Genomic DNA, 5,901 nt, shown 5'->3' with positions numbered 1-5,901 from the left:
GTAGCTTTCTGCACTAAGCACAAGTTAGATTTGAAATTGGCAAAAGGTTTCTTTTTAAACATTGGAGGCTCCGTAAACCACCACTGAGAATTCAAAGTTCTCAAGATTCAGATTCCATGGAGCTGGTTCTCTGAACTACTGTCGTCCTTACAAAAACTCAGAGGCCATCCCAGGGAGGGTTAGCTTAGGATATACATTTTTATAGTTGTTGCAAGTATCTACGGGCCAGTAGTTAACTTTTGACAGCTCCAACTCAAACAGCTCAACATTGAAGGTATTTCACTCCACGCAAATTTTCTGTGTATCCAACCATCTTTTTTCTGAACATACACTGGAGGGCAAGTCCTCATATTAGGCATTGAGAGAATATCAGGATAAGAAGACAGGAGTGCTCGCTTCGGCAGCACATATACTAAAATTGGAACGATACAGAGAAGATTAGCATGGCCCCTGCGCAAGGATGACACGCAAATTCGTGAAGCGTTCCATATTTAAAAAAAAAAAAAAAAGAAGACAGGAGTCTGGTTTGGGAGGACTCATCCCACTCAGAGGATCATTTTATGGAGCAGAAAAGGAAACCACTTTGGTTTTCCTAACAGCAGTGTGGTCCTCATTTTTCAACAACCCAAGCTGTTAATAATAGGTAACAATTTGTTAGCCTATGTTTTTACCCTTTACCCTTCCCCATTTCTTTGAGCCTAGAATAAAAATATGTCATCTCTGAAGAGAGGACAGAAACCACAAGCTAAGGAAGGTATTGAAATCCTCTAAATATCACCAGACACCCTGTTAATAAAGCAACATTCAGTTGATTAGAACTCGTTGCAGGAAGGGAGCATGCCCCCTGGACAGTCTTGGCAGGGAGTCTTGATAAGGAAAGTGCTGTTGAGAGTAATCCATTTGCCCAGGTGAGCAGACTGTGGCCTCAGATGCCAAGATGGGCAGAAATTCCCTGAAGCAACAGGGATGTAACATATTGGTTAGTTATTTCCTTGTGCAAAGTTTTCTAGAATCAACAATGCAGCCATGCTTGGTTGAGCATTTCCACATCTAGTCTTTGTTCTCAAATTCTCATTTTTTTTTTTTAACCTGGCAGTTGACACGGGTAGTCTAAGTTCTGAGTCCTACTCACTGTACTGTTAAGAACAGAATTTTCCTTTTTTCCATTAAGCTTGTGTCTAGTAAATCACTCGGTTGTGTCCAACTCTTTTGCGACCCCATGGTCTGTAGCCTGCCAGGCTCCTCTGTCCATGGGGATTCTTCAGGCAAGAATACTGGAGTGGGTTGCCATGCTCTCCTCCAGAGGATCTTCCTGACCCAGGGATCACACCCAGGTCTCCCACATTGCAGGGAAATTCTCTGCTGTCTGTGTCACCAGGGAAGCCCCTCGATGTACTACAAAGCAGGTGGATGCAGTTCTGAATGGGAAGTGGAGTCTGGAAGGAACCTGAGTCCATTACAACTTGACAGCCCAGCAGGCTCTGCCAGCTTCCAGGTTTCTTTTTATGTGGCTTACACTTAAGCCAGTGTAATTAGGTTTGCCTTACAGGCAGCAAAATCAATTCCTAATCAATGTACCCTGAGGAAGAATTATCTTGTGTTAAGCAGCCCCATGTTCTTATGGGATTTTCTGAAAAGAGAAGTAAATGTGGGCAAAGGATGAATGTCCTTTTAAGGCGTCCTAAGGAGAGTAGCTTTCATCTATGGTGTCATGGGAAGCCTCTTAAAAATTAAGCAAGAAAAATTGATTCCTAATCAGACTGTTTATCCCCATTTTGTTCCAAGACAGGACTGATCTGAGAGATCAGCTTTCTTTATTTTCTCCCTAAGAGTCAATACAAATTTAATTAGAATAAATTGTTTTGTTTTCCTCAATATTGGTGGATTGATGTTCACGCAACTTTGTAAAGAAACTTGGCACTAACCAACCTGAAAGAATTGACCTCTTTATGGAGCAGTGTCTCAACAGATTAAGAAACATCAAGAAATTTTATACCCCAAATTTTGTTTTGTGAATCCAATAAAATTCTTGAATATTAAAAAAAATAGGCAAAAAAATGTTACCAGATTTGCATTCTAGAAAGTTCCAGTGGTGTTTTGGCAACTAAATTAGAGAGAGGCAAGATTGGAGCCAAGGAGACTTCCGGGGAGGCTGCAGTTACGTACCAAAACAAAGATTAAGAATCTGAGTTGTGATGGTGGGTGTGAGGAGTTATTCCTTTATTTCCATACATATATTGAACATTCACTACTCACCAGGCACTATGCTAGGCACTGGAGATTCAATGGTAAAAAACAAAAACAGTCCTTGTGGGCTTACAATCTAACTAACCCATGTTAAGGGCCTTCCATGTGCCAAAAGCTTTATGTTCATGATCTCATCTGCTCTTCAAAAATACTGTATTACTCTGTGTGTGTGTGTGTGTGTGTGTGTGTAAGTGAGAGTGGTTCAGTCATGTCTGACTCTTTGTGACCCCATGGGCTATACAGTCCATGGAATTCTCCAGGCCAAAATACTGGAGTGGGTAGCCATTCCCTTCTGCAGGGGATCTTCCCAACCCAGGGATCAAACTCAGGTCTCCCACATCACAGGCAGGTTCTTTACCATCTGAGCCACCAGGGAAGCCCAAGAATACTGGAGTGGGTAGCCTATCCCTTCTCCAGAGGATCTTCCCATCCCAGGAATCGAACCAGGGTCTCCTGAATTGCAGGCAGACTCTTTACCAACTGAGCTATTAGGGAAGCCCATGTGTGTGTATGAGGGGGCACTATTATTATCTTACATCACAGATGAAACCCTGAGAACACTAGGGAAGTGGAAGAAAGGACAGATATGAAGGAGGCTGACCAATCTGATTTCTTCTAACATAGAGTGTTGCTGATCTAAGCTAGTGGGTTTTGCTACATGTGAGGATTCTCAGACACACGAGCATTTTCAGCGAGTAGTTCCTACAACCCTTGTCCTGTGGGGTGGTCAGCAACACTGAGCAACTTCATTTCCAAACCCAACTTTTGTCCTCAAACCAACAGTTTCATGTGAAGCCATTTGACACTTGATGCTCTCAGGATGGATACTAATGGAGACATGTTATTTTTCATCTGCACACCATCTCTCTACCCCAGGTAATGCATCCCAGAAGAATCCCACTTCTACTCATCACGCTTCTTCTACAAAAATACCTTCCCTTTCTTTACCCTGTTTCTGTTCGTTCTCTCACTCAGCTGAGCAAATTCTGCAATATCATTTTAGATACTTAACTATGAAATCTCCAGGAAACATTGTCACATCTCAGTAATAGGAAGAGAGGGACTTTGTCCCTGGCCGGCCCCCTGGCATGGCGACAGAATTTCGCCAACAGTCTTCCTCTTTTCCCTTAGAAATTCCTTGAGTATTGACCAACTCCTTTAATTCTTCCTCTTTTCTACTTAGCATTGCAGGCCTAGTGAAACTGCTCTTGGAATCATCCCACAGATCTTATGATTAAGAACCTACAAGCAACCTCTTGGGAGCTCATCAGAGATGATGAATTGTCCTTTGAGTGGTCCCTCAAAGTGTCTGCTTTTCCTCCTTCCTGCTTCTTTCCCCACCTTTCTCCTCCTCCTCCTCTCCTTCTTGTCAACATCCGTTAAATTCCTTTTATCCACTTGGAATCGTAATGCAAGCAGCAGACGCCAGACCACACTTTTCCCTCTAACCTTTCCTGCTCCCTTTTCTTCCCCAGTCACCTGTGCATCATTTCCTCCATGATGGCCTCATTCTGGGCACCTTCCCTCCACACAGGAGTCTGTGCCTGCTTCCCATACTTCATCCCCACTGCCCTCCCCAAGCTTCAAATCTTTCTCCCCAGCCTTACCCCCAACTCCTACGTCGCCTTCAGTCCTCACAGCAGATGTGGACTCTTTCAGACCACTCCTTTCTTCCTCAAATAGGCAACACCTTTTACTTTTAGAGAAATAGAATATAAAATTATGGTCATGATGTTTGTAACATGATATCACGTTACCTTTGACACAAACAGTCTAAATCATTTTCTGCTATTATTCATAAGTCTACAGAATCAACAGGGGAAAATACAGAGACATATGCTTTCCCTTATTGTAATAAATTATACCGGACACTTTTTTTTCAGTTGTCAGCTTGCATTATTCTAATATTTCAATCACCTTCAGAAGTCATGAAATAGAGTTCTTGATTCCCACCTGCCTATCTCGCTGCTAATGAGGAGATTCAAACTGTCAAATGATTGTGGAAACCCTGCAGCCAAGCTCCACAGACATGTGATACATGACTCTATAATTTCCCCCACCTGTCACATGACAGACCTTGGAAGTCTCACAGTATCTCTGTATTACCAATGGAATCATTCCCACTTTATACCTGAGAAAACAAGCAATGATTATCCATGATCAAAAGTCAGACGAATATTATAACTGGAAAAAGACTTCCTATTTCTAGTCCTTCCTGTTTTATAAACTTCCTATTTTGAACATGGAGCTGTAGCAAAATTATACTTGGAAAATGCATGTGATCTAATTTGTTCAAATCAACTTCTTTCAGTGTAGCGTAAGTGTCACAGTGTTACCTTTTAAACTCTCAGCAGCTGGATAAAATATTAATTACTATGTATGTTCAAATTAAGTGATAGAAAGCACTAACCAAATACAAGGGTGATTTTGCTGTACATCCTATGATTATTGGTTGCTGTTGTTCCTGTTTAGTTGCTAAGTTATGTCCAACTCTTTTGCAAGCCCATGGACTGTAGCCCACCAGGCTCCTCTGTCCATGGGATTTCCCAGGCAAGAATAATGGAGTGGATTGCTGTTTCCTTCTCCAGGGGATTTTCTTGGACCAGGGATTGAACCCATGTTTCCTGCCACCAGGTTGCCAGGACCCAAATCAATTCCTTTATTCTGAATAGCCATGTTTGTGCCACTACAAGTATTAATATTTTAATACTTATTGAAATATTACTATCCATTAATATGATATATTTGAGCATTTATTTGCCAATTTGTGGAATGGCGTGCTTCTCTGAACACAAATTGAAATTTTCCATAAGGTAAATTAAGGAAATTTTAATAAATCTTTGAAGCCCAGACTAAAACCTGCTTTACTGACAAACTCAATCATTTATGTTGCAGTGAGCCAGCAGAAGAAAACCATTTCCTCTAGTTAAAAACAACAGTCACTATTCATAATTTTTTGTTTTATGAAATATTTCTCTTTTCAGAATTGCAAAGGTTGCTTTACCCTCCCCCTTGAAAAAAGCTCCACTAGTCATTTGGAAACATTTTGTAGATAAATGATCAAATATTGGTTATATTACTTTAAAGCAACCCCCAATAAAACCAAACACCAATCTGTATTAATAAAAATTTCTCCAGTAATGATCAATTGATCTCCAAGAATGATTTGTCCAATAGTTTGAGTGCTGATCTCTTTTTAAAAGTCTTCTATTTTTTTGTTGAATTATACAAAACAAAACAAAACAAAAATCAATAAGTTCCAGGATTTCCATGGTGGTCCAGAGCCTAAGACTCAGAGCTCCCAATGCAGGGGTCCTGGGTTCTATCCCTGGTCAGGGAACAAGATCCCATATGCTGCAACTAAGATCCAGTGCAGTCAAATAAATAAATAAATAAATATTTTTTAAAAAACCCATTAAGTTCCAAAATAAAAAAAGAGCACAGTCTGACAAATAGATCAGTAGAACTGAGTAGGAAGTCCAGAAAGTAAGCCACATATCCAGGGTCAAGCGATACTCAACAAATCACAAGGGTAAATTAGTGCAAAAATGACTTTTTTCAACAAAAGGTGCAGGAATAATTGGATAACCATATGCTAAAAAAAAAAAAAAAACTTTGATTCACACCTCATGCCATATAAAAAAAATTCTCTTA

The 5,901-nt window shown here is 40.5% G+C and overlaps 1 non-coding gene across 1 annotated transcript; it reads left to right on the top strand.

The window, feature by feature from the left end:
- Positions 1-388: 388 nt before the first annotated feature.
- Positions 389-495, top strand: LOC133045403 (U6 spliceosomal RNA). The gene has a single exon (XR_009690264.1). It is a non-coding gene; the product is annotated as a U6 spliceosomal RNA (small nuclear RNA).
- The last annotated feature ends 5,406 nt before the right edge of the window (positions 496-5,901 follow it).

The sequence above is a fragment of the Dama dama genome, chromosome 23 (assembly GCF_033118175.1).
Source record: "Dama dama isolate Ldn47 chromosome 23, ASM3311817v1, whole genome shotgun sequence".
Classification (NCBI taxonomy): Eukaryota; Metazoa; Chordata; class Mammalia; order Artiodactyla; family Cervidae; genus Dama; species Dama dama.
This window is presented reverse-complemented; position numbering and strand designations above follow the sequence as displayed.